The sequence below is a fragment of the Pantherophis guttatus genome, chromosome 3 (assembly GCF_059756535.1).
Source record: "Pantherophis guttatus breed Tessera chromosome 3, ASM5975653v1, whole genome shotgun sequence".
In the NCBI taxonomy this organism is placed as follows: domain Eukaryota; kingdom Metazoa; phylum Chordata; class Lepidosauria; order Squamata; family Colubridae; genus Pantherophis; species Pantherophis guttatus.
Window position 1 is genome coordinate 162,540,676 of NC_142065.1, and position 10,578 is coordinate 162,551,253.

The 10,578-nt window shown below is 33.8% G+C and overlaps 1 long non-coding RNA gene across 1 annotated transcript in view; it reads left to right on the forward strand.

Annotated features, from left to right (window-relative positions):
• The first annotated feature begins 908 nt into the window (after nt 1–908).
• The window catches only part of LOC117672634 (uncharacterized), a 107,418-nt gene continuing 97,748 nt past the window's right edge, over nt 909–10,578 (forward strand). Inside the window, exon 1 of the long non-coding RNA XR_009620192.2 lies at nt 909–1,201. This is a non-coding gene — a long non-coding RNA (uncharacterized LOC117672634). The remainder of the gene's footprint in view (nt 1,202–10,578) is intronic.

Here is a 10,578-nt window from a genome sequence, read left to right on the forward strand (position 1 = left end):
TTTATATTTCAGGGTTGGGCTTCAGCTAATAATAACCTGAAAGTAACTTTTATCCTCAGCAATTTCCATAATATGTACCTTATCATTTTATTATTATATTTTTCCATTGCTGAGGTTGGCTGCGAAAAGAACATAAGGAAGATGATCGTACTGTAGAAAACTTTTTTGCTAGAAAGATGATAAAAATTTTCAGATGTTCATCTAAAACAAGTGGCTGTAAGAAATCTGTTTTAATAGGGTTTAAATGCACAATCCCACAATGCTTGGAAAGCTCTAAGGGATAACTTATTGTTAGCTAATGATGAAACTCAATTTTTTGGCGTGCCAATTGTTTATATCTCATAAAAAGCATCCCAAATGGTTTGAAAACATACATTAGTTTTCTCTGGAGAAATCTGAAGGTAATTCTTTTTATACAATTGCATCTTTATTATGCAAACTAGTAGAGTTTTAGCATTTGTAATCAGTTTTTTTAAAAATGTTTTTGTCTGGGCAAATTAAGCTCATCATTGTGTAAAATTGTCTCACAAAGTTGTTATTCTCCTTATTATTACCATTTATCCTCACTTGTTATGGACAACCAATACCTTTTTTGCATAATATACTAAGCAGGATTGGGAGTAACTCAAATGGCCATTGTGGTGCCAACCCAATATGGCCATCATAGATTTTTCAGTAATTTGAAAATGCCATAAACTGTAAATGAAATGATATGTTCAGAGCCTAAGAAACATTCCCATTTTATATACCTGAGCATTTCTCTCACATTAGTTAAAAGGACAGCTTCCCCAAGATTGAGAAAATTCCTGCCTTAAGAGGCTGGGAAGTAAAATGGCTTCTGAGCATGAAAATAATACAGTTGTTGGATTTCTGATGGAAGCATTGTGAGCTAAACACGTCTCCAAGGGAACAGAAAACAATGACTGTGGCAGTTAGCAGCCTGCTTCATCAGGACCTTTCTGGACAAGGAGAAAATGGGAGCTTCCTTACATGTGCTCTGGATGGCTGCTCCTCACAAGGAGACTGCGGATCCTGGTCTCCCATGGGTTGGAGCACAAAGGGATCAATCATCAAGCTCAAAACCACAGCACAGCCTTTTAAAGGATACTAACTTCGCTCCTAATGATTTTTGGAAATTGCTAATCTAAACCTCTAAAAGCTATTAGGAATCTTCTGAATGACAAGTTTGAAAAGTCACCTGGTGAGTCTATCTTCATTTCTGATCAAAAGAAATATTAACTGTAAGTTTAAAACCCTATAGGGCCTGGATAATTACAGGACCACCTGCTGCCACTGACTGTCTCCCACCGACCGATACGCTCCCACAGAGAGGGCTTCCTCAGGGTGCCGTCGGCCAAACAATGTCGACTGGCAACTCCCAGGGGGACAGCCTTCTCTGTGGGGGCTCCCACCCTATGGAACGAATTGCCCCCGGATATACGAAGGATCCCCGACCTCCGTGCCTTCCGTCGTGCGCTGAAGACCCTGTTATTCCAACAAGCCGGTCTGATGGGACAATCATTTTAATTGGGTTTTAAATATGGGTTTTAATATGGTTTTATAAGGGTTTTAGAATGGGAATTTTAAATTTGGCCAAAATTGAATTATTTTAATATGGTTTTTAAATTTGTCTTGTATATTGTTTTATTATGGCTGTTCACCGCCCTGAGTCCTTCAGGAGAAGGGCGGTATAAAAAATATAATAAAAATAATATAGGTTTTAAAATAGATTTTGAATAAGAAAATATTAAATGATTTAAGGGTTCAGACCAGAAGTGGGATTCACTTACCTTCCCTACCGGTTCACAAATGTGAGCACGCGCCTTTTGCGCATGCACAGTGCTCATGCATCATATCCGCGTGCGTGGGCGGAGCCTCCCGCATTCGCCACTACCTGTTCACCCAAACCGTACAGAACTGGCTGAATCCCACCACTGGTTCAGACAAATTTGGAACATTGTAAGTTTTATTATAGAATTTCGGAATGAACTATAAAAATTTTGTGGGAACTGAAATAATTTTGTAAGTCATTTTTAATATATAATTTTTATTAGTAATTTTTAATTACAATAATAAAAACATACAAAGTAAACTCAGAGAATTTTTTTTAAAGTATTAAAAAGTGCAAAGAAAGAAAAAGGAAAAAAATAAGAAAGAAAAGGAAAAAGGAAAGAAGAAATAAAGAAAAAGAAAATGTCTTATCTCTAATTAAAGCTGTGAATTTGGCATCTCAGCAAGTTCCATCATCTTCACTATCCATTCCTTCATTGTCGGTAAAGTCGAATCTTTCCACCTTTGAACAAATCTTGCTGTAGTTGTCATATACAAAAACAAAATTCCATGTTTTTTTCCCAGCTGTTTATCCATCAGTCCCAAAAGAACCTTTTGGTTTTAATTGTATATTAATCTTTAAAATCTTCTGTATTCTTATATTTGAGTCCAACATTTTCTAGCTTTTTTACACATCCACTAAGCATGACAAAATGTCTTGTTAATTTACATTTCCAGCATATAACTGAAGCTGGACAATTCTAGACAATTTTTCCAGTGACATGCAATGATGAGATACCATTTCCAGTGACATGCAATGACGAGAAATTCTCTTTAAGGTTATAACATAATGTAAATTTCAATTCTTTCAACCATATATTCTTTTTTAATCCAATATTTCTGATTCTACTATTTCTGCATCAAGCAAGAATTGTTTTGTATCCGTCATTTCTTCATTAATATCCTTTAAACATAGTTTCTTCATAGAAGCAGTCATTGTTACTGAAATTTTTAGTATTGTGGCTACTAATTTATGGCCCCATACTTCAAAGATCTCCTTTAATATTTACAATATTTTAGTGTCTTACATCATTGTGTAAATATCAATCCAAGACAAAACCAAAAGCAGGGTTTTTTTTCCTTTTTGCTTGGAACCTATAGTCTCCATCAATGTCAATAAACTAGATCTGAACATGGATTAATTTTGAATCAGATCAAGCCTGAAGCATGTGCTGTAGTACTTCTCTCTATCCTGCTTCTGACTATTTTTGGAGCAATCTTTGAAGTTGATGATGCATTTGGCAGCTTCTCTTTAACTTCAGTTGCCATGCTAATACATTGTCATGTTTTTGTTTATTATCTTTTCTACTTGGTAACAAAATCACAATAGGTTTCTGAGCTTTTCTTAAATCTCCTTGTTTAAACTTTTGGATTTTTTGCTAACTGCTTCATGTTTATCACCAGACATGGCCATAGCAGATAGTTTGAGATATTTAGCCATATAGGATTCAGCTTAGAAATTCTATCATTAGCATTATCTCTTGGCTCTCAGTGGCTATGGGATAACCACAGTGATTATTGTTGTATCTAATTTTTCTCTGTCTGTCCAGAATAAATCTGTCTTACAGAAAGCAAAAATATGAACACCGCTAAAAACTACGAAACCCAGCTCAACTCTGCAAGCACTCCTTGTATATAATTCTGGAGAACTAGAATCCATTGCTCTTTCTCTGAAAGTAATTTTCAAAAAATATTTCTTCTGAGTGGCTCCAGTAAATCTGAGAAAATTCAGACAAAAGGTTAAAATAATGATATACAAATAAATAAATAAATATTGCTGAATTGTAAACCCCAGAAGCATTGGCCAGGCTGTTGAATGCTGAGAAATGCTGGTATCTGGAACAGTATGTGGAAGTCCAGCTCTCAGATACTTCATCCAGAGTTACATACACTAGAAAATTTCAGTACATTCAGTCTCTATTGGTAGGTATATATAGGGAACCTTGCCCCCCTCTTTATTCTTAGCAACTGGTAATCTGGTGGCCATCTTTTATCTTTTGTGTTTGCTTTGATGGCTAACAGCCATTGATATGTCTATTCTCCACAAACTTCTCATGCCTTTTTTAAAGCCATTACATTATGATTAATAATAAATAATTTTGATGAATAATTTATAGAGGCATTCAACTTAGGGCCGATTGCCACATTTCGTGGCCATGAATTCCATAAGTTAATTATGCAGTGTGTTGATGGAAGATGAAGCTTTAATGCTAAGGCTTATGGCAACAGCATTAGTAGTAGGTTTTCCCCCTTTGAATACAAAACAAACACAAAAGCTCTTCCATTAAGTTTTCTTTGAAATTCCCACATTATTTGAATAAATCAATGAATTATTTTCTCTGTCTGTACTTGGCTTTTTATACATCTGGGTTTAATATTAATCAAACTAAACACTGCATTATATTAAGTGTAATTTATTTTTAGAATAGAATAGAATAGAATTCTTTATTGGCCAAATGTGATTGGACACACAAGGAATTTGTCTTTGGTGCATATGCTCTCAGTGTACATAAAGAAAAATAAAATACATTCATCGAGAATCAAAAGGTACAACACTTAGTGATAGTCATAGGTTACTAATAAGCAATCAAATCGTACTAGGAAACAAATAAAACAATATAAATTGTAAAGATACAAGCAACATGGTTATAGTTATAAGTGGGAAGAGATAGGTACTAGGAAGGATGAGAAGAATAATAGTAATATAGTCTTAGTAAATAATTCAACAGTATTGTGGGAATTAGTTGTTTAGCAGAGTGATGGCATTCTGGAAAAAAATATCCTTATGTCTAGTTGTTCTGGTGTGCAGTGCCCTATAGCGTTGTTTTGAGGGTAGAAGTTGAAACAATTTATGTCCAGGATGTATGAGGTCTGTAGATATTTTCACAGCCCTCTTTTTGACTCGTGCAGTATACAGGTCCTCAATGGAAGGCAGGTTGGTAGCAATTATTTTTTCTGCTGTTCTAATTATCCGCTGAAGTCTGTGTCTGTCTTGTTTGGTTGCAGAGCCAAACCAGACACTTATAGAGGTGCAGATGACAGACTCAATAATTCCTCTGTAGAACTGAATCAGCAGCTCCTTGGGCAGTTTGAGCTTTCTGAGTTGGCATAGAAAGAACATTCTTTGTTGTGCTTTTTTGACGACGTTTTGGATGTTAGATGTCCATTTTAAGTCTTGAGATATAATAGAACCTAGAAACTTGAAGGTCTCTACTGTTGATATTGTGTTGTCTATTATTGTAAGAGGTGGTTTCTCCTAAAATCTACCACCATTTCTTTTACCAGCACATTCAAAGCATACTCATAGTAAAATCTTAGCTTTTTAAACTTCCTGCTTTTAATTTAAGATAGAAAATATGCAGATTAAATGCAGAAATAAAGTTTTCTATTTTCTGTTTGCATATGTAAGTTTTCATACCTTATATATATATCCTGATAGGGATGATTTAATATTCTATTGAAACTAAGTTTACTAATAATTAAATTTAATATATGTACGCATCACCTTTCCTTATACAAATTTATATTTGAATAGTCAGTGCAACTGAACATTAAAAATTTTAAAATCAATGCACGTTTCGTTAATGTCAGTAGGACTGACAAGATAATTGTAGCTAAGATCCTTAGCCATTGCATTATTATCATATTCATTTAAGTCCTATTGAGTTCAATGAATGTAAGGAGATTCACAGTGCAATTCATTTAATAGTCAGAAATAAATATTTATTGTGGTTGTTCATTGTTCTTAGGATTTTATCAGTCATGTTTTTGTGGTTTTTGTTTCCATTATATTATCTTCAGGTAATATCTCATTATTGGATGCTTATTATCAGATTTTGAGAAACATGTATGTTTGGTCTGGAATATATTGTTAGGAAGAACCCTTCAGTGTTATCTCAATAGATTATTGTTTAGGTAACAGATAAATACTTCGGATTCAGGTAAGCCTAGCTGTATCTAATTTGCATGTAAGTACAGGCTGAACAATTCAGAGACTGCATCTCCAAGTGTCCCTAACTGCAAGAAGCACTTACCAGGAATTTTACATGGCTGCCCTCTGTTGTAGCAATTGAGACACACAATGGACTTTCCATGTATAATTTTACAGAGTTGATCCATGCCTTTCCAAAAGAATATGAGAAGCAACTTTAAAGGCCATTTGTGTGACAGGATGGGAAAGTTCTGCAGACAGAGAGGGTCAGGTTTTGCTGTTTTGTTTTTTTTAATGGGGCATGCATAAGTGCACTAGCGTGCTTACCGTCCCTATTCTAATATTCCCTTTTATATGTATCCATTTCATGGATTCATAATTATGTTTATACTTATATCTGTTACCTATTACATGCTTGACGAAATAAATAAATAAAATAAATAAAATATGGCTACCTCTGTATAAATTTGCTCAGCCCACATTCTGGTAGGGCAAATCACAAACGTAATAGTTTGCTTTTCATTGAAATTACTGGTGTGCTTGAAATGCATCCATTGCACCAAACTATGCACCAAACTCTCCTACTTTATTGAAATTAAAATTTGAAACTCTGGTTTGAAACTCCCAGTCTCTCTCAAAAAAATGATAGAAAATCCAGAATAAAACACTATTAATCTCAAAACAGACAATTGGATTTTCTTTTGTTGACATATATAAAAACACTGACATGTTTTTTTATCAAAAATTTTGAAACTGTCAACCTCAAAGTAGTTTCAAACATTTATAAACACACCCTTCTGAATTACATTAGGAACACTTTAGTTTTTGAATGTAAGTAACAGATCTGAGTACCTGTGTTTGTTGCAACTCCAGTAATGGATCATTTGGCCTATGTGCTGGGTAGCAATTATAAGAGTCATTATCTTGGAGACTAAACTTTTAAGATATTGCTGCTCCACAGTGATGTATTTCCTTCCTTCCTTCCTTCCTTCCTTCCTTCCTTCCTTCCTTCCTTCCTTCCTTCCTTCCTTCCTTCCTTCCTTCCTTCCTTCCTTCCCCCCCTCCCTCACATTTGGGTGCACAGAATACATGAAAAAACATCAAGGCTTGGTGTGGTCCTTCGCTACCAACCCCAGTGTTTTTCTTTGGGCAACCTCTTTTTTAGGAACTGAAGCTACTTGTCAAGCTTACTAGGATTGTAGACAGTTGAATCTCTGTCCATGAATCCATATATTGCAATATAATGAAACATTGAATGACTGGTTTCATTAACTAATTCCCTTCTGTCTGCTGAACAGTACTGCAGAATGTGTGTAGGAATTGATGGATCTTGGTAGGGCAAAAGCATTCAGGATAATTTATCTGTTGTTCTTAACATTAAAGGACAACAATAACAGCTACATGGTAAAATATTCATTTTTTGCTTTATTTGCTTATTTAGAAATGTATACGAAACCCATCTTAAACAATTCTGCATGAATAAAAATATAAAACCAAATGATAAATATAGTAAAAAGCAAACACAGTAAATGAAAGTAGGAATTAATCACAGTAGATATATTTATAAATTGCTGGAAGAATAAATGATGACAGAATTCAAAACACTTACTCAAACCAAGAACACTTTCTAGGACATACAACTGGGAAACCAAAATCGGAGAATATTGACAAAATTGTCAGTATATATCAATAATAGAAGTCTAATCTATTTAAGGTTTAAGCAAGAATTTAAGCAAAATATCTCCTGTTAAATGACATATTATACAGCAAACCATTTAAAAACCATTTAAATATGGTTTTTAGGAAGAAAATTATGACACTGATCAAAAATAAATCATGAAAGGATTTAAATAGATACTGGCAATAATCTTTAATGTTTAATATAAAGCATATATATCTAAATTGTACCTAGCAGCTGGAGAAATAAATGGAAGGGAGGAGAAGAATGTGTCACTAGAAAGTTTTCCTATCATACTTTAACTTATGCTTATCAGTTGCTTCTGTTTGTGTTATTCAATTATTAGAATCCAATGTAGAATTTTGGTTTTTATATTATTTAATTATTCTAATAGTAAAATATTTTATTTACTTTAAATAGTAAAGCAAAGCAAACGTAATAAATACAAGTGCTGAGATATCTGACAAACCACCCATATTTCTAAATGTATACCCAGCACCCCAGTCCTAATACTGGTGGGAAAAGGAAGATTATCATGGAGTCCTGTCTTAGGCACAAAGCCACTTGGGTTACCTCCGACCAGTCATTCTCTCTCAATCTTAATTAAGAAGGAAGCAATGGCAAACCATTTCGGAAAACATTTACTTCTTAGTTTTTGCAGTTTGTTTTGTCTAAACCAAGAATTATGATTAACATTGAAATAAGCCAGGATACTTTTCAGACATAACAAAAGTTAATGGTAAGCTTATACATAGGAGCAGATGGTTGTTATCAGCTGCTAGAAATACACTTGAGAGAGGAGGGAAGGGTACTTAATCTTAACAGCTGAACAGGTTTGTTTGATTAATGAAAAATCCAGAGCAGGGAATTCCTACTTTATGGGACCAACCCATTCCATGCTGTTTTCCAATACATTGTTTGCCCAGCAGCTCCCAAGGCAGAGAGAGCAAGAAATTGGCTATGGCTCATTGTTAGCATATATGACAGAACAGCTCCAGTGGGAAAATGTTTTCCCATCCTATTAGGTTTTTGCACCAATGATTTTCTGCTAATTGAGAATGGAGTTGCATGTAGAGCTTAATTTAGAATCTGTCTCAGAATTTTTTAGGTCACTGGTCAAGCATTAACATGGGTTTCCTAGAAACATAAGAATTGAGATTCACAAGTTCAACTTCTTGTTGAACTTTTGGCTGCCACATGGAAAATGAAAGTGTCACAGTGGGGTTGTAGTCTCTTAGACATCTACAGAAGCTGAAAAAGCCAAAACGGTTAAGTCCCAGCTTTCTTTATGGCTTGGAGATACTATAAAAAAGTTATGAAGCCAGTATTCTCTTTCGGTGACTGAAACCAGCACTTTCCAAAAGCATTAGATCCACTATAAAGTAGCAACATTAACCTATAAATGATATGGAACCATCATCTAATTAGAATCTTTAATCTTATTGATACTTTAATCTTAAATCGATTATATACAGTATTTCAACAAGTAGTTTGCCATTTAGATGGTAGATTTGAAAGTTGGTAGTTTCTTAACAGGTCCATCTTTAAAACAAAGTCATTAAAGAATCTTGCATCATATTGAATTAGACTAAGAGGTTTTCATATAATTTATTATTTGATTTGCTTGATTAATGAGCCATGCTAGATTCCATATTGATATGATAAAAATCAAGTTCTTCTAAGGGTTCCATTATGCACTTAAATTTTGAGGCACTATTGAATGCTCTCAAGTTTTCTCTCAGTGGACTATCAAATCGAAGACTGTTAGTAGGAGTGATCTGATACATTTGTAGATGATGCCTTTAATGTAGTTTAAAATGTCAGAAACAGTGTACAATTAAAGGAACCAAGATATAAAAATATTTTAGTTTCAGGATACCAGGGTAGATTCATTGACAGTTGCAATGATTCATCTCTACTATCGTTTCTTTGGGGGGGAAATGTCATAAGTTATTATTGCTCAAATGCAGGTTTTCACTGGAAAAATAAATACTGTATGTTAAATGTTTTATTCTAAATGGAGAAAAGAAAAGTATATTTGTGTCAAATATGCATTCCAGAAAATATAATACATCTTAGGGGTATGATTAGTTTTTCTTTACGTACAATTCCACATGATATGGGTTCAATAGTTCCAGCAAAAGTAGCTTAATGTAAATTTAACAGCTGTAACCAGCTAAAAGGTAAAACTTTTCTAAAGCTTGTAATGACCTGGAAAAGGAAACAAAATGCAAAAACACATGCTCTAAATATTTTTCCAAGGTGACTTTTTAAAACTTACAATTTACTTTTATAAAAGTACTTTTTAACATTTAATTTATTCTAAAATATAAGTTTCAGGATTTTACTAAAATGTTCATTTGCATGATATTGTGGAATATTTTATGATAAAGACTGAATTATTTATAAATATCTTCCAGTATTTAATAGTTTCAACCCATGGCATTGTCATTTGATCTAATAAGCTGTTATCAAATTACTAAAATATCAACCTAAGAATAGGAGAGAGCTACAATGAATACCCTGATATATATGTATGATCTAGTTCCTGAATAAGTCACTGCGGTCAATAAATCAAACTGCAATACCAACCTTCCCTGCATACCGTAATTCCTTAAAATCCATGTATCATTACTGAAAATACTTGCATTGGAAGTCCATGTATCTAGATTGCAGCAAGATTGGGGAAGTTTTGCTACACCATAGGATATTTTGGGGAGATAAGCAGTGGTGGAATTCAGCCAGTTCGCACCACTTTGGGAGAACCGGTTGTTAACTTTCTGAGCAGTTTGGTGAACTGATTGTTGAAAGAAATCATTAGGGCAGAGAACCGGTTGTTAAATTATTTGAATCCCACCACTGGAGATAAGAGTTTTACTTAGGAAAAAGTCACACTTGATCTCTGAACATAAAAATTTTATTAGCAAAACAATGTCTTGAATCAGTATTTCACACTGAAAGTGAAAGAAAATGCATGCTTGAAGTCAAAATAGTTTATTTAGCATAATCCTGATTAAATTTAATTAAAAATTAAAAAATGAATTTAAAAAGTTCTTTTTCATAAATTCACTCAGCATAATTACATAAATATCATAGATAGTCTCAATATCTGCTGACAGATGGAAGGGTTAAAAATAAT